This window comes from Anas platyrhynchos, chromosome 1 (genome assembly GCF_047663525.1).
Source record: "Anas platyrhynchos isolate ZD024472 breed Pekin duck chromosome 1, IASCAAS_PekinDuck_T2T, whole genome shotgun sequence".
Taxonomy (NCBI): Eukaryota; Metazoa; Chordata; class Aves; order Anseriformes; family Anatidae; genus Anas; species Anas platyrhynchos.
In genome coordinates, this window is record NC_092587.1 from 192,158,078 (window position 1) to 192,179,435 (window position 21,358).

The window sequence follows — 21,358 nt, forward strand, 5'->3', positions numbered from 1 at the left end:
CCTGGAGATATTCAAGGCCAGTTTGGATGAATTCCTGGGCAACCTATCTAGTGGGTGGCATCCCTGCCCATGGCAGGGGGATTGGAACTTGGTGATCTTTAAGGCCTCTTCCAACCCAAGATGTACTATGATTCTGTGATACTATGACTCTTCTTTTCCTAGATCTTGATTTGTTTTTCCTAGCAATGTAAAGACATGATAAAGTTAAGATGACCGTGTTTCCCATTTTAAGTCCTCCTGTCCTTTCCTGCTTCCATTCTGCACTTCAATGCATGCATTGAAATCTAATTATTCATTTTTGAACTGTTAAAATCCAGTAGTACATTTACTCCAAACTATTGACCCTGCCATGTCTTAAGTATCAATGTGCTGTTTGTTCAATTTAATTGCCTGTGGGCAAGTACATCCAATGTGTTCCCTGTCCCCTTAACAATGCAAGCGCTGTTAATTGAGAATAGGTGATTACAACACAATGCACTTTCATGTGGGAGCTGGAATAGTCAGGCCAATATGTGCAATCATGGGGGATGATGAGTATCTTTGAGCTTTTAAGGAATTGATGCAAGCTGAACAACTGAAAGTCATGGCTGTGCTCAGGAAGTGAAGAGATTCATATTATGATCGGAAGTCTGGAGGATGGCAAAGAGATGTCCTTTGTGTCCAGCTGGACATGTCCTTCATGTCATTCCCTAAACACTTGTCTTTTCCCCCAGAATTGCCTTATTAAGGAGTGAAGAGATGGTGTTGTTTTTTCTCAGAAGAACATTTTCAGTCATCAAAATATTCCTGAATTTCTCAGTTTTATCAGGTTACAAGTAATTACCATGCGTTGTATCACCTGGAGTGCCACTATGCAAATTTGCATATGGCTTAGATGCTCTGCTTAGGCAAATATTTATCATCCTTTAAAGCTTATCTTGGAAAAGAATATCATACCTTCTGTTCTCCCTTATCACTTCACATGTAACACAATTTAAACAGAAGACACGGATAAAGGGAAAGTCTGTTGAGAAAACATCTGGTGCCTGTGGAGAAATTCCTTTCAGAATTCCATAAAAGTAAGAAAAACTGAAAAATCATAAAGAAATACCATATAAAAAGAAACGTAGTTAAAGATCCACCAAGTCTAGAATTAATTTAATTCTCTTCTTCTTCCAGCTTCCACTCTGTACTCAAGGGCTGCTCCTGAACCTGACCAAGAGAGATAGGTACTCACTACAGCAAAGTTATTGCAGAGTGAGACAGCTTACTGCCACCAAAGTTGCTGGAAAATGTACTACCATTAAAAAATAAAAAATAAAATAAAATAAAATAAAATAAAATAAAATAAAATAAAATAAAATAAAATAAAATAAAATAAAATAAAATAATAAAATAAAATAAAATAAAATAAAATAATAAAATAAAATAAAATAAAATAAAATAAAATAAAATAAAATAAAATAAAATAAAATAAAATAAATAAAATAAAATAAAATAAAATAAAATAAAATAAAATAAAATAAAATAAAATAAAATAAATAGAGTAGGTGCTATCATTTCCTCTATCTGTTTATAAACTCTTACAGTGAATGTTGATAGTTAGAACGGAGTGGTTACTAGAACAAAAAAGTGTTGGAAAGTCTATAAGAATAAGAAGATGGATATAGTCTTACTCAGGTTTCCTTTTAAGGTATTATCTGCCTCAGAGTGAGGACTAACAATGATATTCAGAAGATGGTACACAGTCACCATCTTCAGTTTCCTGGAGACCAACTCATTCTGAGATCAAAGCAAGCAACAAACTGTGAGTGCAAATTTGCCCTTGTTGATGGAAAGAGAGGAAGCAAAAGGGAGAGTTCTTTTTTTTTTTAATCTTTGGTTATAGGCAAGCATCAGACGTCACTTAAGATAGAGGCATGGCTTGAAAGTTCAGCCATTTATAAACTCACAGTTTATAAACTCCAACTGGCCAGGCTCAGGAGAAGGCTGTACAGGAGTATGACAGAGATGCAGACACAGGCTATACCTGCTTGGCCTGCCCTGTCTGTGCACGGTGCTTCTGGAGTCCTCCAGGAGAGCCTGCAAAGCTCTCCATAACAATGTGATGAGTTGTTACACCTGGAACTGAAGTTTTGTGAATATTTTTGTGCACTGGACAGTGAAGTGCAAAATAATGGTGAATGTAACTAACATTCACCACTGATTCACCCATCTAGAAACCCTTTCAGCCATCCAGAATAACCGAATTGCTGTGGGCCTTGTCTGCTACTCTGCATGTTGGTACTTCTCACAGGCATTCAGAAGAAGACAGCACAGCACCATCACATCAGCTGAGCAACACAATTTCCCTTGTCATTAAAGGATGCCATTCATATTTTGGAGTCCAAATCCTAGCTCAGTTTACCTGTATGGACAGAATGTAGATTGGAATAGCAGACTTTACACCTCCGCCCCCTCGATTCTTTCTTGTGTTTTACTACACAGTGCTGCAAAAGATATATGGTGCCTTCCCAAAGATACAAGGTAACACAGCTTCTGATTAATGCTGGACCAGCATCCAAGCGGTAGAGAAAGAAGAAGCAGTTTTTCTGAATGATAACTAGAAACTAGTTCAGTTATATACATGGCAGAATGATCTGGTACAAAAATAGGTAGATAATGATATTTTGTAGCATAAAAAAGAAACTTAAAATCACTTCCAGAGGCTAGGGATTTTCATTCTATCAGCTGAAGCCAGAGATACCAAGACACACATTCAGATAGTGATTCAAGCTGCCTTGAAGGAGTCTTTGGTCAAAAGGGGTTGGGGTGGGTGGTGGACTGTGGAATCTTCCTTAAGTAGAAATTAGTAAAATAACGATTTGCTCATTTTCTTACCCGTTTTTCCTTAATTGTCTTCTTTGTCATGTGAAATTTACAACCCAAGTTGAATCAGAACACAGTAGTACATTGTTAATGGCTCACATAAATCAGGTAAATTAGCTACTTTTACCATTTTTCTTCTTGAAAGCTTTAAGATCAATTTATGCTGCTTCTCCAGCCAGAAGAAAACTGTCTGTGCCTTTGTATGTTGATCCTGTGGAAGCTGTAGGAACTGTTGTATTAACCCAGATGTTTCTTAACATATGATTTTCCTAAAACTGTCATGTTCACCTGCTCCAGAGCTCTCTCACCCTACTTCCTCTTAGTACCAAGATATGCTCAGATATGCACTGGATATAAAAAACCTTTAAAACATCACCATTCTTTAAATCCACTCTCTAAAGCAACACTGCACAAAACTTTCAAATGTACCAAATGCTTCTTATTTCCTCCATTTTGGAGGTTTATCATTTCAGAAACATTAAAAAAAAAATAATGTGTTTTTCAGAGAGATGTTGACTGTGGACACCAAATTACTTTGTGATTAGTTTCTGGGTGATTTGACCATGATCATACAAAATAAATCCATATTCTCTTTCAGACTAGTGAATGTCTCTGGTGAAACCAGGAACCAAATCCTGATTAGGGAATGGCAAGTAACTGCACCGAGCATCTTTTCTTTTTGACACCAAAATTAAACTGTTCTACCATTGTTAAAACAAATCCTGCTCTGCTTTTTGAGTCCAGTGGAGGGCTACCAAGATGATGAAGGGTCTCCTCCTTGGAGATCTTCAAAAGCCACCTGGCCATGGTCCTGGGCAGCCTGCTCTGGGTGTCCCTGCTTGAGCAGGGGTGGAACCAGATGGACCCAGAGGTCCCTTCCTACCTTAACCATTCTGTGATTCTGTGATTTGCACTTGCAGAGATGACCAAAAGGATTTAAATGACAAGGAGGACATTTTAACAATGTATTAAATCAAGCCAGCTGAATCTTCACTTTTCCAGTGGAGACAGTCATGGTGTTTTGTGATATAGCTGAAGAAGACTGTGTGCTGGTCACAGAGTTGATGTTCACAACAAGGGAGTAAGACTAACCTATTCAACAGTATTCCCCGAAGCCAAAGAGAAAGAGCTCACACTGGGGAGTCCTTCTGGCTCACTGATAGACTATCCCTCCCCACTATGAACTGAATGAATCACAAATGAACAACTTGAATGAATGTAGGCTGGGAAATCTATGAAATTACTGCAGGAGCTTTAAATACATCATATATAGAAAAAAAGGAAAAAATAAAAAACAGACTCTGCAGACCACCAAGGTTGATGTTCACATGAAATTCTTTCCTCAGTAGCATGAAGGCAATCACTCCCTGAAGATGAGAATTAGAAGGCAAAGCTATTGTACTCTTGTACTGCATGCCATCCAGCAGAGACAAAATTACCATTTGCTTCCTGTTCTGGTATCAATTTATTGTATTGGCACTCTCAGAAGGCTAGCTGATATTTCAGATGTTGAGTTTGATCCTTGACAGAGAGAAAAACAGTTATGAAACACCAGCCATCTCCATCATGTACCACTGTTAAAGAGGACAATATCTAGGGGCAATAGAAAGTCTGACATTATTTCAAAACTTCATTCAATAAATACTCTTGTCTGATGTTCTTTTGTTTCTCATGAAAACATGGATCTTTATTTCAAAATTAGCAGAATAAAGGACATCATCTTTGCCATATAATCAATTTCACGGGAAAAAACTTCATTGTGACTTAGCACTTTTGTTCATTCTATTGTGATTGTATTCATACTTTTACATTTTGGAACATGCTTGTGGTCATTTCTGTTGGGGCTGGCAAAGACATAATAATTAAATTTCCATGAATCTAAACTCCTTGTTTCATTCCACCTTCCAGCTTCATTTCTTCTGGATAATTTAACTCTTGTTCACACAAGCTAAAGTGGATGTTTAGGAGACCAGGAAGAACAGATTCAAAGTTCCTCCTTCCCTGTGCCTTTATCCTTCTTCCATAAACATGGTTCATCTGGAGAAAACATCCCCGCATCTGAGAGCTTCTGTGGAAGATTGTTCTCTGACTTGCCTCCATTCCGTCTCTTCCTTGACCTGGGACATCATCAAAGTTGGTACAGAGCAATTGACTGCTGTTTGTCTTGGGCCTGGAACAGGAAATGGACCACAGAACACTGGTTAATGCAAACAGCAGGAAATAAATCATGTTTTTTTAGCTCAGTTTATACATTTTAAGAAATTCAGGTTCCTGCTATATTCACTAAGTCAACAGGAATTTCCAAAGAACAGTGAAAAGCAGTTGTGGAGGCTTTTCTTTGGAAGGACACTTAAGACTTGCACCAGACAAGGCATCTATGATCTGCCACCACAGGAAAATACTTCTCATCTTACAAAACCCTGGAAAAATATTTTTCACTGGAGATGGTTTAGAGAGAAACAATATTTTCTTTGTGTGAGATATTTTGAAAGAAGTTTCTGCTCTGAACTAGATTGCTTATAATGAATGTAAAAATATATGGAAAGATGAGTGCTTCCATTAAAAATGGGAAATGTCAAAACTACAAATGTTGACATTTTCAATACAAATTAAAGTATTCCATTTGCAGAAAGAAAATCAATTTGAACCTGACAAATGGATGGTGTGTTCCTGTGACTTATTCATTTTTTAAATGTTGGCTCCAATTTATCCTTTTTTGCATTCCTCATCAGATATTTTTTTTAATCATCAAAATTTGGATTTGTTCAGAGAAATTATTCACCACGTTTTCTGAAGGAAACTGTCCTGTGCCAGTATCTTCCAGAAATCTTTACCACAGCACATAATATATGCTTTGTGTGTACATGCACTCCACCACACAGATGCATTCCATTCTTTTCTGGAGAACTCAGTAAATCTCTGATGAAGAGAAGAAGAGAAGAGAAGAGAGAGAAGAGAAGAGAAGAGAAGAGAAGAGAAGAGAAGAGAAGAGAAGAGAAGAGAAGAGAAGAGAAGAGAAGAGAAGAGAAGAGAAGAGAAGAGAAGAGAAGAGAAGAGAAGAGAAGAGAAGAGAAGAGAAGAGAAGAGAAGAGAAGAGAAGAGAAGAGAAGAGAAGAGAAGAGAAGAGAAGAGAAGAGAAGAGAAGAGAAGAGAAGAGAAGAGAAGAGAAGAGAAGAGAAGAGAAGAGAAGAGAAGAGAAGAGAAGAGAAGAGAAGAGAAGAGAAGAGAAGAGAAGAGAAGAGAAGAGAAGAGAAGAGAAGAGAAGAGAAGAGAAGAGAAGAGAAGAGAAAAGAAAAGAAAAGAAAAGAAAAGAAAAGAAAAGAAAAGAAAAGAAAAGAAAAGAAAAGAAAAGAAAAGAAAAGAAAAGAAAAGAAAAGAAAAGAAAAGAAAAGAAAAGAAAAGAAAAGAAAAGAAAAGAAAAGAAAAGAAAAGAAAAGAAAAGAAAAGAAAAGTCTTTAACCAGGCTTTAACTTCCATTGTGCCAGGCTCCCAGTGGGGTCTTTCCACCTCACTACAGCCAAATTGCTGCTTGTACTAAGTTTGCTGCTCTGTGGTATGTAGGCACTTGCAAAGTTAATTCTGGCTACTGAGATATTACCAGAGCCCCAATTTAAGTGTGGGAAATATAACTGGAATTGGAAATGCTTCTACAACCACAGTGAACTCCTGAAGTGTGCCTACTGTTTCTGTAAATTACATCTGCCTGTGAGAAGTAACACTATATGCTTTGGGATTTGTTTCATTTGGCCTGTTGTTTGTGTAAGGCTAATACCATAAGCAAGATAAAATCTAAGTAACTGTAAAGTTCGACTTTGAAATAAAAAGCAAAGGAGAAACATATTTCTTTCTTTCTCTCAGTCTCCAGGTGCAGGGTTATTGCAATCAAGTTAATTATTTTCCCAACTTCTTGATTGTTATTTGGAAAAAGCCAGCAAACACAGAAAAAGACATAAGTTCTCTTCTGCTCTCACAAGACAATTTAAAAATAAATAAGTAAATAAATAAAAGGAAAGAAGAAAGAAAACATTTCTCCTCTAAACCTAAAAGCCACAAGAAGTATCTTGGATTCAGATTTGCCCTTAGTGTTTTCAAAGAAGATTTTGTCACTTTAAATTCCATTCACATCCTTCAGCATTTAGTTTTCCTCTAGTTACACAAGCTATCCTTTTGCCATTAGCATGATGGGAGTATTTTGCAGACATCAGTCTTTATCCTGAGTCACAGCAGTGCTAAAATATCTTGACTGTGACTTTGGATGCAGAGCACAGAGTGATTTGATTAGGTTTCCTTTTGAAAATCTTACATGAGCAACTTTTTTATACTATCTTATAACATGAAAACAAAATCAAAGCCCAAAATTAATAGGCTATGAAGAACTGCATCAGCTACATGAGAGAGAGGTTAGCACTGCAGTATGCTGTATTTAGCATAAGGGCATGCTGACCACATACAGCAGGGGTAATGGTTATTTTCAGGTTATTTATCAAGGTTCACAGTGTTTAGATACAATAGTTTATAATATGTCAAAGGCTTAAGTTAGGTGAATGGATTAGCAAACCTGGAAGCAGGTGACAATAGCCTAGAGTCCTTCAGCAAGATGACAAAAATGCTCAGTGCCTGTCTGTTTTCCTCCTCTGGCATGCCTGGCTGTGTTCCCTGCTAGTGTCGTCAGCTCCGTGTGTCTCACAGGCATATCCCAGGGGGTGGGAGGAATATGTTGCTTTGTTCACACACAGCATCTGAGCAGAAAGTGGTAGAGGTTTGTCAAGAGCCATGAGAAGGCAGACACCCTAGAAGAGATCATATTGATTATTGTCAACATGGTCCCAAGCATATATTGTGCTACTCTCCACTGAACAGAGATCATGTTGTGAAGCCATAGGAAGAAAAAAATAATGGAGCTCTCTCAGACCCACAGAAATCATTCAGTGCTGTGATACGTGTATGATGGGTCTTGGAGGGATGGATGCAGCATGAAAAGTAAAGTATCCTTAGCAAAACAAAACTAATCAAAGTTCTACTCAAATAGACTTCCATAGGTCACTTCAGCAAGAGAGAGCATGCCAAAGGCCACTGATGTTGTGTATCTCTTTATACAAGACAATTGCAAAATTTGTAGTTTATGGACATAGCTTTGGCACAAATAGAAGATGGATCCCATGAAGTATGTTCCTTGTCATTTCTAGGGACCTAAGTATGATTAATAAAGACTATTCATTCCTGCTTTATACCACTTACATTTCTAGACCAAAGCCATCTTTCTAGGGAACACGCTGCTAAACATATTGATTGATTCAAGTTTTATCACTCAGCCTCCTGACATGATAAACAAGGTTTATCAGCTTGAAAAATCTTTTCAGGAAAAACAAAACACTCAGCTTATAAATTACTTAATATCTCGAGCTTCACATCTGGTAACTGACCTCACAGAACCTTAAAATCACAGAAGAATGTAGGCTGGAACGTAAGTCTGGAAGTCATCTGGTCCAGCCCTCCCATTAGGCAGAGATAACTGATGTAGGTCAGGTTGTCTGGGGCTGTTGGCCAGCCAAGGTCTGAGTATCTCCAAGGAGGGAGACGCACAGCCTCTTGAGGCAACCTGTGCCAATGCTTTACTACTACTGCTGTAAAAAATATCTTCCTTATTTCTAAGTTTTCATAGACAGCACCTCCACAAAGAGTCTGGCTTCTGTGCATCCTTGGATCGGGGAGACACTAGTTGACTGGGGAGCTATAGACACCAGTAAGATTCCTCTGAGCCTTTTTGTCTCCATCCTGAACAGTCCCAGCTCTCTCAGCCTCCCCTTGTATGTCAGATGCTCCAGTCTCTTCACTGTCTTCATGGCACCCCACTGCACTTGCTCTAGTATGTCCATGTCTCTCTTGCACTAGGGGAGCCCAGAACTGGGCACAGCACTCCAGGTGTGTCTCACCAGGGCTGAGCAGAGGGGAAGGATCACCTCCCTCAACCTGCGGCAATGCTCTTGCTGATACAGCTCAGTGCATGGTTGCTGTCAGGGTATATTGCTGACTCCTGTTTAGCTTGTGGTCCATCGGGACCCTCAGGTGCTTCTCTGCAAAGCTGTTTCCCAGCTGGTCAGCCCCAGTGTGTCCAGGTGCTCAGTGTTATTCCTTCCTAGGAAAATTTCCCTTTTCTGAATTACATAAGGCTCCTGTCAGACCATTTATCCAGACTATCCAGGTCCCTCTGAATGGCAGACCTGCCCTGTAGCCTATTGAGTATTCTTTCCAGACATGCAAATCACGTTTACACTCATTGTCGGTTCTCACAAGAAAAAAAAAGTCCCAATCTGTGACCAGATCCTGAAAAGGGGTTGGGGGGGAAGGGAGGTTGGAGGGGGTTGTGAGCAAAGAATTAGAAAATACTACCAGACATCTTCCACACTTGTGTATCACCTGAAAAGATATTCCTTGAAGAAAAGTCTTTGTATGAGAGAGGCACAGTTACTGAGAATATACGATGCTTTGTCATCACCTGAGTACCACACAAAACCTTCAGTTTTCACTATTAGCAAAAAGTGGGAAGACTTGCTGTAGCAGCACTAATTGCTGAACACTGGCTTTGCCACTTTTATTCTCCAGCCTCCTGAGAGGCATTTGGGCTGGGACTGAGAGCAGCCAACACCTGCCTGTGGGCTCTGAGCCCACAGACCACTGCCAGCTGATGTTTTTCAGTAGGTTGGTGGAAAGATCCTATTGCAAGCTGTTGTGCAAAAATGAACAACCGAGAACTATGTCTATACATCCAAAAGTACATCCAGAAGTACTTTGTGAATACTGGCCTCTCTCATTGCACATCTCTTTTCTTTTCCTAAGGTATAGCCGAGCAAATTCACTTTCCTGACAAACTGCTATCAGCCACTCAGCATTAAAAGTGGTAGCTTTTAGGTGACAATCAGCATATTTTTTCCAAATGAATTGAACAATCAAGATAATATAAAATGAATTCATTTTTACTTAGAGTACATTTGCACGCAAAGTGGGGGGTAGGCATTAGAAATATTGAAGAGCATGAAGGTTAACAATACCCAATTTTGCACTGCTAGCAGAATATTTGTACTGTGGGGAAAAAATGAACATTTTTCAGCATAGCCATACTGTGATTGTGGTTCAATGGAACCAGGAAAGCCATGGAGCTGAGAGATAATGCCAGTTTAATCTGTGACTAGCAGTGACTGAATTCCATTGAGAGCAAAGGCAGGAAAGCGCTAATGTAATTAATTTCCTTTGGAACAATACAGTCCAAGTGAAATAGCATATCTTTATTTCCTGTAGTAGCTTTTTTGTACAACACCTAATAATACAGAAAAGCAAAGTATTTGGATGTTAGTAATATGCAGATTTTATTTTACAGCACAACAGAAACCCCTGCATAATGTAGTGACCTCTTTTCTATGTGCTATACTTCTGAAGCTAAGGTCTGACCCCCTAAAAACATGGTTTGCTTGTCCACTCAAACTTAAACACTAACTTGGATAATAAGGTCTGTTATAATTCTGTGACACTTGACAGTGTGCCCATTTCCTACAGAAGACAGAGATTTATAGAAAGAATATATATTGTAACAAGCAGTAGCCCTAAATTAATTAAATTAATTATTTTAATTAATTTAAAATTAATTGTCAATCATTTCTGTATAGTGTAGAGGTCATAAAAAAGAGATCTGATTAGCTCTTATGATTTGCTGCATAGCACAGGCTACAGTTCACAACTTAAGGCCGAGTACACACCATAGATACTTACCAAAACTAAAACTGTCCTGAATTTCTACTTGTGGTGCTCAAATTATATTAAGAGACAGACTTTGTAGGACTGATTAGGGAAGGGAAAAAAAAAAAAAAAAAAAAAAAAAAAAAGAGTATGAGGATACTGAATTACAGAATTTGGTAATTAGTTGAGATTAAGTGCTCCATCGAAATAATTTGGTAGCAGCTTAGTAGTGCTGAAGCCTCCAGAAACACCTGGCTTGATGTTTCACCACCATCTTTCAGACATTCTGAAATTTTCAGATATTTTTTCAGCCGAATGAGGCAGTCCCCTGAAGCCCTGCCAGCAGTGGCACTGGCAATAAGCAGGATCATTTCAGGTCTAGCCTCCAGCAATGGCAACATATCAAGCTCCCATGCAGCCATCTAAGTGCGCCAGGAATCCTATTGTTGAAATCCGTAATTTCAGCAATAGCTGACGCCAAAGTGAAATCAGTTGGACTTTGGTGTCCACAATTTTTTATGTTTATAGTTTCGAGCAAATAAGATGAATGCACATGGGAATATGAACAGACCAATATAAATCATTTACATTTGAAAACATCCTTACAGAGAGAAGAAAATAAAAATAAAAATAAAAATAAAAATAAAAATAAAAATAAAAATAAAAATAAAGCATAGATATTCTATTTTGGTGAGATCTTTATGAAAACAAACAGCATAAGTCACCTGTAGGACTGCTGGGCTTGCAAGAAAACATAATCTGACTTTTATAGTAGAGTACAGTTTTCTGATACTAATAAGTTAACTGCAATCTGTTGGTGTAGACGGATGCTTCACTCATCAAATGTATGTATATAAAGTCACTTCCTTTTTTTTTTCTTCCAACACAGGGAGAACAATGCTATAGTGCACATCAAAGACTCATTTGCATGTACTGCCTCATTATTTTACACCTGCTGAGGTCTCCAACATTTTGCTTACTGTATCAAAGAAAGATTCAGACCTTGAAAAGGCTTATACTTGTTATGTAAAACGAAATATCCTCCGGCACGCATCTTTCTGAAATAAAGTGAGAAGTGAACCTCATGATCTTTCTTGGATAACGGTAGATGAAGGTCTTAGTTAAATTTTCAATCTGTCAATAACAAGAAACTTTTAGGAAAAAAAAATCTTTTGTTTAAAGGATTACATGACATAGACTAAGTCACAAAATATCACATTCTCTCTCACTCATTGGAAACTGCTTCTAAATCTCAAAACAAAGCTTTGGTCAAAAATTATTAATATAGCACTTCACAGGTAATTAACCTTCAAATGATGAATCTATATCAGTCTGTCTTGTAAGAGTGAAATAAGAATAGCTTTTTTTTTTTTTTAGCTTTTTTTTTTAGCTTTTCTAATCAGAAAAGTTAAAACATCTCTCCTGTACCAGACTTATTTACGTAATTCCTCCAAGGTCATGCTGCTTAACGGGGTCGATCTGGTGCTGGCTCCTTCTGGATCAACGCTAAGGGTTAAATAATGCAACCAACTGATTTACATGTGGTTATTGGGCAGACTGAAGTGGTAACAAAGCAGAAGCATGAGGGCTGGGCAAGGGGAAGACCACATTTAGCAATGTAGGAAACATCTGAACAAATACAGTTTGAGGGCAGCCAAGGAGTTTTTGATTTCGGCTTGGGACTACGCAAGAAAATAATCACAAAGTTGGGCTGTTTCCCAAAAGAAGGGTGGGTTGTGCCAGGGCTAGATATAGCGGAGCCACTGAAGAGGACTGAGCTGTAGCTTGCAGGGTCAGGAACTGGGGTGAGGGGCAGTACTGCTGGGGTTTGGCAGGAAGAAAAGGGAGTGGAGAGGGCCCTGGTGGACTACCTTCCATGGAAAACACTGCCCAGGCATTCACCCAGCAGAGATCCTCACAGGGACAATATCGTATATATTGCATTAACAGCGTAAGGTTTTGAGGAGGCTGCAGGGGTGGCCTCTGTGAGCAGAGCCCAGCAGCTGCCCCATGTCAGATCAGAGCCAGCTCCAGATGGCTCCAAAAGGGACCTGCTGCTGGCCAGAGCCGAGCCATGAGCAACACTGGGAGGGCCTCTGGGAGAGCAGATTGAAGGAAGGGGAAATCTGCTGTGCTACAGCAGCTGGGAGAGAGGGGAGAGAGCTGAGAGAGCAGCAGCCCTGCAGCCCCCAAGGGGAGTGCAGCAGGAGGGCAGGAGGTGCTCCAGGCACAAGGCAGCACAAGTCCCCCTGCAGCCCGTGGAGGGGCCCCTGGTGGAGCAGGCTGTCCCCCTGCAGCCCATGAGTCCCACATGGAGCAGATCTCCACGCTGCAGCCGCCCCATGGGTGGAGGAGCCCCCGGTGGAGCAGGTGGATGTGGCCTGCAGGAGGCTGCTGCCCATGGAGAGCCCCCGCAGGAGCAGGCCCCGGGCCAGAGCTGCAGCCCATGGAGAGGAGCCCACGCAGGAGCAGGGGGTCTGGGGGGAGCTGCCGCCCACCCGTGGGGGACCCGTGCTGGAGCAGTTTGCTCCTGGGGGATGGACCCCGTGGTATGGAGCCGTGTGGGAACAGTTCCTGAAGAGCTGCAGCCTGTGGGCAGCCCCCACAGGCTCAGTTTGGGAAGGACGGCATCCATGGGAGGGACCCCATGAGGAGCAGGGGCAGAGAGGGACTGCGAGGGAGCAGCAGAGACGAAGCGCCAGGGACTGACCGCAGCCCCCATTCCCTGTTCCCCTGCACTGCTCAGGGGGAGAAGGCAAGGGTCAGTGGATGGGGGGGAAGGTGGTTTTAGTTTGTTTTCAGTTCTCACTGGTCTAGTCTGAGAGCAGTAGGTAATAAATTTTATTCTTCTCCCTACATTGAGTCTGTTTTGCCTGTTACAATAATTGTTAAGTGATCTGCTTGTCCTTTTCTCGACTGTAGAACTTGAGTCATTTTTTATTGTATTTTCTCCCAGTTACTTTGAGTAGGAGGAGTGAGAGACTGGTATGGTGGAGCTTTGCTGCCCATCGGGGTGAAACTACCACACTATATTTTTAGGAATGATGTCCTCAGGAATGTGATCCTTGGAGAGAACTCGCCGAGTTGTGTTTCTTCTCCCTTTCCTTTATTTTTTACTTGTTCTTCTTCTGACCAGTCTTTTCCCCTCAGAAAAATGTTCACTTCCCCACAAAGCCTTTTTAAACATAAATGGCAAGTCTGTACAGAATAAAGGCCACAGACATTCTTCTCAAGGCATTTAACCCTTTGGAGAAAAAGCAGGAGGTGCTTTCTTCCCACACAAAGCTTTTCCTGAATTGATGCTTTTAATACGCATCTAAACCGAAATGCAGCAAGGGTTATTGAATCTTTTGAGATAAATGTCAATATTAAATTATAAGGGAGAACATTTACCCACTCAAAAATGATGGCTCTGAATGCATTTAGATGATTGTGGTATTTATTTACCAAAGTTTGAATTTTGGCAGTGGCATTTGACATTTACATAATTCCTTATATGATGAAATTACTTCACTGTTCTATTTTTTCCTAAATATAGACCAATACTGCAAGAGTGATGTCAACATTAAACTTGAATCCTTATGGTCTATAAGATAAGTAAGTGTTCTGAGTGAAATGTAAGCATTTTAAGGAAAAAAAAAAATGTCACAGAATTATATTCCAAAGCCTCCACATAGAAACAAGAATCTACAGCTTCTCCATTTAATGTAACACCAAGCAGTAGGTAGGACTATAGCCTGCCTGTGTTATCTTGCAGCATGTGTGATTTATAATTCTAAAACTGTAGGGAAAAAAAAAAAAAAAAAAGGGGGCTTGAATATTGTCACACAGTAGTCTACAAGTTAAGATGATGGATGCATTAGCTAGGGGCAGCCCTAAGTGGTAGCACACAGAGTATGACCTTCCTGTACAGATGGACCCCATGGGAAGAGTCAGGTGGTTCTCCATTGGCACAACTTTCTGCTCCACTGATTTTCTTAGTAGATTTTCCCTTTTAGCAGTGTTCTGCCCCATTCCTCCTGTTGATGACCCATAGCCCAAGCTGCCAGTTGTTTGGAAACCTCACTAAGTGACCATTGGGAATACAGGTCAGCTGTGAAGTACATGTTCATGCCAGGATCTCTTTCAGATACAGTGTGTGTGCTTCAGCTGAACAGCATAGCACTTAGGACACTCCTGTCCACTAGTAAGAAGCCTTTCGTTGTGGCTGTGCAAGATGATTTCTTCCTGCTGATGACTCCTGGGCAGCCTCTTCACCATCCCATGGCAAACATCACTAGATGATCCTTGGGACAAAGTGTGACCTTACACGTGCTGGCTCTATACGCATGCTGCTCATTTGCTCGGTTTTACATCATGTAGGTCAGGCTTAAAGCTCCTCCATACTATGTTTAGGAAGAGCCCAGGAATGGTTCAGGAAGAATGCTCAGTGCAGACCAGATGCACTGATGACCTGTGCTGTGCTAATGCTTGATCTTCTTCAGGAAGAGCCCTTGAGATCTTCTAAGCCTGCCCTGGAGCACAGGAAAGCAGGAAAGAGATAGTCCAGGCTTGAGAAGAGGTTCAGAGCCACATTCAAATGACAGTGTAAGGATTGACAGGGATGCAGATGGCTCCTTCTCTACTGTCATTTTGATTTGCTTCCAGGGTCCTGCTTTTAGGGCCGAATAGCATGTGGTGGCTTGCATCCACACTGCTGTTGAAGACAGACTGACTGCACCATTTTGTAGTGCATCTGGAAGATGCTCTGCATGTGTTGCTGTCCCAGTTTCAGATGGGATAGAGTAAATTTTCTTCCTCGTAGCTGAAATGGTGCTGTGTTTTGGATTTAGGATGATAGTAATGCTGATAACATACCAATGTTTTATTTTTTTCTGAGTGATGCTCACACAGAGCCATTTCAGCTCTTCGTGCTAAGGAGCTGAGAGCACAAGGACATTTCAGCCCCTTGTGCTGCCCTGCCAGCGAGGTACTTGGGGGTGTACAAGGAGCTGGGAGAGGACACAGTCAGGACAATGGACCCAGACTTACCAAAGGGATGTCCCATACCATGTGGTATCATGTTGAATGATAAATCTGGGCTGAATGAGAACTGGCCAGATCGGGTGCTGCTGCAGGGGTCTGACTGGGTATTGGTCAGCAGGTGGTGAGCAATTGAATTGTACATCACTTATTTTGTATATTCCTTTATCATTATTATTATTATTATTTTCATTTGTTTTTCTGTCCTATTAAACTGTCTTTATCTCAACTCACAAGCTTTAATCTTTTTTTCTTCTTTGATTCTCTCCCCCATCCCACTGGGGGTGGTAGGCAGTGAGTGAACAGCTGTGTGGTGTTCAGCTGCCTGCCACCATGAGCCCTTCCCCTCATCAGCAACAACTCAGGACATGTTTCATTCCTTTTGAGGCTTCTCTTTGAGTCACAGAGAAGTTGTCACTAAAGATGTTTTAGAAGCTCATATTGCTTTATGAAACAGTGAGAGAACTGACTTGGTGGCAACTTGCCATGTTTATTACCTCTACAATATAATACTGATGGTGAAATAGTGACACTGCATGAGCACAAAAAGAAAGGTTTCCTGGGATAGTCTCTAAGGACCAGTCTAAGCCAAAAATACCAGGACGTGATACAGTCCCACCCCTATTGCCAAGGTACAGCAATCTCTATACAAGTCCAACAACCAAACCACACACTTTTATCTACCTTTCTTCCATCCTCAGAAAAAAATTTGGGGTAATATAACATGCAGACCATGGTCAACAGAATCTTGGAATGAAATGAGGAGTAGTCCGAACTGACAGAGAAAACATAGCCAATGGCTGCAACACCAATACAAATTTTGCACCAAATAAAATGATTCATTTTCACATTCTGGAATATTTTTCTGAACAAGAACTGTGATAGGACTGTTGATGATCTACATAGGAATGTTTCAAGCATGGGTTGGAGGTTTTCTGGTTTCTGCTTTGCTGCTCAGTCCAAACCAGCTCTCACATGAAGTATACTGAGCCATGCCCTCGGCCAGTGGCTAAGTAGGAATAGATCATTTATTATAAAACAGGAAATATGGGTTCCACCAAGATTCTCACAGAGCGTGGACAGTAATAGATGCCCTCTGCTTCCTCTTTCCTCAGCTGAAGCTTTAACCGAAGGCTAAACGAGTCTGCAAAATTACTTCTGGAGGAATTTAATTTCCCTGTTCACTAGTTTTACTTGTATTAATTAAAAGCAAATTCTCAGTCACATCTTATTTGGCTGGGAGAAAATACCTTAGCATACAAACCTTTCTGAATAAAATATCCTTTCTGCTTTGAGTAGATTCCTTCTCCAAGAACTCTGGTTAAATTTTCTAGCTATGAACATTTAATGAGCCCATCCCATTAACATTTAGGCATCAGTCAAAAACCTAAAATCCAGAACAAATTCTATTTATTTTACCTCATTCCGACTTTGCTTAGATCCATATATGTTCCAAGAAAGCCTGATCAGCCCTTTCTGAAACTTGACTGTATGGGGAAACTTTTTAATTGGGTTCTTTACTCCTTGCCTTAAACTGATACTTTCAAATTGTGTGTTTGTTTTTTTTTTTCTGTTTGCAAAACATGGCAATGTCATGGGCCACCTACAACAAATGCTCTTCCTCCTCGTCAGTCTCAGGAGTATGGACAGAGCAAGAGAGGATCTTGCAGGGAATTCAGATATGGAAGGGATATCAGTGCAAATTCTGATAAATCCCAGTTTTATATATTCATTTCTAGGTGTTCCATTCATGAGGAATCCTATTTCATGAGAAAGAAATGGTTGTTTTGATATTCTCTTTAGTCAAACATTGTAATATTCCAGGCAGAGCAAGTCAAGCTATTTTTTATTTTTTTTTCTAGACAAATATTTTTTACTAAAATTGACAGTGGAGAGTACATTTGTACAATTCAACCACAAATTAAAAGGAAACCATTTTGTATTGTGCAGATTGTGGTCATGCTCAGATTCCATTGATTTACAAATTCTGCCAAACAGTTATTACCATAATCTCCACATGGTTGGTGAACTTTTATTATGGCAGCATGCTTAATTTGCAGAAAGGCTGCCCTCGTGGTTAAATGACTGGGGGGCCTGCTGTGGACATCTCTCTTACTGTGAATGGCTTTCTTCCTTCTAAGACAACACTGTCAGAGACTTTGAGTATTTATCATCTAATAAGTGAGTTATTGTCATAAAATATTTTGGGAACTATTGATTGAAGAAAGCTAAATCTTTTTAACGTATAAGAAAGAGTACTGCAAAAATAAATTAATAATTATGAATTGACAGAAAAGACAATGTACCTTGTATCCATTCCCCAGTAGACAGTGATCACAAAGGTTATCAGACTGAAATTCTCCTGTGTGTATAATATGCCAAGCCTGCAGTGGTCTCTGAGACAAGTACAGCTGAATAATCCAAACTGACATCTGTCTGGGTGCACTATCAGAACTCGTCCCTTAAATTCCTAGATGCTGGTCTAAGACGTTTATTCACATCCTTGAGCACTGAATGAACAATTCCCTCCCACGACAGGTGTCCATTAGCAAAACAGCATGCCTCATTTGGCCTTAAGCACGGGTGACAGCTAATAAAAGCATATGAACACGTGTTATGCATATATGCCACAAGGCATAATCCTCTTTGCTCCATGCAGAAATATTTCCTATTGCCCCAATTATTGTGAGTGCTGGGAAGTATTTCAGCATGGACAATTATGTCCATAACATCTGTGTCCAGGCTGGGAACAAGCAAATATTGCAGAGTACTGTTCACAAACACCCATTCAGGGGTTATGCAGTTCCTGCTGTCTGTTGACAACATGAGCCATATGAAGACAACTCACCGACACATGTTGCTTTCCTGCCAGCTGTCACAGTATCTGCTGCTGGTCCCTGGCACAGAGCTGAGACTGACAAGCAGCACAAAGGCTGACGCCCTTCTTGGTGCAAAGCTATAGTCCAGGAAGCTCTTTCTGGGATACTTCCTGGAGCAAATCTCAATTGGAGCATCTACCTTGTAATCCACCAGGCAGACTTCAGCATTTGTGCCCAATTTCTTTCCCAATGCCATAAGAAGAAATGTGCAAACTCCTTTTAATATGCTCCCTGATAGGAAAGATACATTTGATTTTAAATCTTTTATATGACACCATGTTTCACCAAGTATATTATAAAAATTTAAATTACTTGAGAGGAGGAGAGAAGAAATGCAAGCACTATGAAAACTACTGAGAGCTTGCACAAATGTGACTCTTCAGCAGACTTTTCACTTAGGCAGATGCTTTCTGTCTCCTGAAGAAGAGCTCTTCTAGCTCCAAAAGGCTCCAGCAGTGGACATTGATTTCAGTTGCATCTCTGTGCTACACCTAACTGTGATGAATGTGTCAAAGCTGATATCCCAATTGCATCTCAAAGCAAGCTGCCTCAAAGAAGTACCTGCAGAGCTCCTGCTTGATGGGTTTTCCCTTACAAAGAAAGGAACAGTGTTTATCTAAAGCAATACAGTATTTCTTTCCCAGATGGCCAAATTAACAAGCCTGTGGGAGTGTCCATCTCACTTTGACAGCAAAGAATAACTGCTACTCTAAGCGCAGTAAAAACAGAAAAGCATAAGAAAATGTCCTTCATATCAAGAAGTTGGTTTCTGCATCTGACAACCCAAGTTAGCAGCCTTTCTGCCTCAGCTGTCAGATTTTGTCCAAACATGCCCTCAGAATTACAAAAACCTCCATTTAACCAGTCATAAACACTCCTCGTCATTGACATCCTATATGCTCCCCATAGAAGAAAATGACTACAGAAAATAAAGTAATGGTCGTGTCTGTGCAGTGATTCTGATCAATATAGTTTCACAGCTTCATCATGCAACGCTATTTCACATTGCTCTTTGTACATGCAGATCATCATTGTCTTCTGGTTTTGTGTACAGAATTTAGCAAAATGGTAAATTAACTCACAGTCTTGCCAGATGATGGTCCAATAGCAGAGTGCCGCAGGTTGGGTGCCTACTAGAGACACAAAGAGGAAGCTGATGACTGGCTCCTCCAGCAGGCCTTGCCAAGCAGGTGAAGGTCAGTGTTTCACAGTGCTGTGCCTATAAGCATTTTGTAGACCTTATTCTTTTTTGCAGTCTCAGCTGCGGCATTTTTCTCAGCATCTTGTGTGCTTCTTATTCCTCTCCTCATTCTTCACTGCCATTTTGGTTTCCTGATCCTTGGCTTAGCTTCCAGCCATGCTTCTACCCTGCTGTCTGGATCGCTGCCTATCTTAATTCCCTCATCTCAGTCTACAGCTTCTGCCTTAACAGTGGCTTAATCCCAGCACCCAGCTACACCAGTCCAGGACATTACAGGAGGGCTTGTTCCCTAACTGGGACTTCTGGCCACACACAGTAACAGGTCATAGCTCACCCCCATGGGAGGTCGACAGGAATAACACATGCAATTAACCTTTCTGCTGCAAAGACCATCTGGTTATTGTGCTGTGTGTGCAGAGCACGGAGGTGAATTGGTGAAATTCCTTACTGCAAAGACTTCAAATTGGATTGCAGGATCAAAAAGGTCATAGGAGTTTTCAAAAATGAGAGTAGCTTTGTTGCTCATCTTGTAGAATCCTTTGTATTATCATGCTTGGAGACACACTAAGGCAGAAATGATGGAGAAAGGGAGGTAAAGGAACAGACCGTGCCAATGCAGCACAGTCCAGACAGTAGCATGTCAACAAAACTGCTGTAATTGAAATCATGACTCTTGCTGGAATCACGGCAAACCTCCAGCTGACTGCTGTTGACCCAAGGCTTTAGCGTAGTATCAATATCTTTTGAAGATACTTAGAATATATCAGACATACGTGGTTTAATTTAGCAAAATATATATGGTAAGGTATATCCCAAAACAATATACCACCCCAGGCCCATTCCTGGACAGGAGAAATGTGATAAGAACACCTACAAGAGAAAGATAGTAAGAGAAAAAGGGGGGACTGAGAAGTCATTCACACTCGGTAGAAGCAGAAGGGGAAAAGCTGAGAGGAGACACATGAGTGAGCATTCACAGAGACCAGGACTAGCCATTAGCCCAAGAGTGGAGGCAGCTGTGGTCGTGGTGTCAACAGGGAGGCTGCTGAAGATGAAGCAGCAAGAGGTGCTGTCTGGAAGCTCCTCCATGTGCAGCCAAAACATGTCAGGAGGGTGTGTGGTGGTGTCTGGGCAGAGTATGCGTGGCCTGGGGAGCTGCTGGCTCTGCTCTGCTCAGGTCCCCACCAGCACAGAGGGCTGAGCTGAGCTGAGAGAGCCCAGTGCACGGAAATTATAAAGCAGGCTCCCTCTTTCTGAGAGAACATGGAGGTATCTGCAGATGTCCTTTCCCTGAAAATAAGGCACAAACCAGGACAGAAGTGTGTTTGTTTGGAGCACAGAAAATATAACTACCAGTGCTGCAATTTGGAAAGCTTTCAAAACCGTTCTTGTAGCTGGAGGCAGATGCCACAAGCCACAGAGTTTAATAAAACAGTCCTGACCCAAGGTTTACAGCACTAAACTGCACACTTGAGGCCAGATTAGTAAAAACAGATGGGAAAAATATAAAGCTGCACAGACTAATTGGGCGCCCTGTTGGTGGACACTTCCTGTAATCAGGGGAGTTTTGAATGACATATGTTTATCTTTTCCCCCTCCTTGGGATACTATTTCATTATACACAGTAACGAGGCACCTGGCCCTATGATTGCCGGGCTAAAAATCCTTATGAGGATTT

At 40.8% G+C, this 21,358-nt stretch overlaps 1 long non-coding RNA gene across 1 annotated transcript; it reads right to left on the reverse strand.

The window, feature by feature from the left end:
* Nucleotides 1–4,887: 4,887 nt before the first annotated feature.
* LOC140001345 (uncharacterized) lies at nt 4,888–20,859 on the reverse strand. The gene is made up of 3 exons (XR_011806516.1): nt 17,907–20,859; nt 7,406–7,637; nt 4,888–5,017 (listed from the first exon to the last, which is right to left on the reverse strand). It is a non-coding gene; the product is annotated as an uncharacterized lncRNA (long non-coding RNA).
* Between the last annotated feature and the right edge of the window lie 499 nt (nt 20,860–21,358).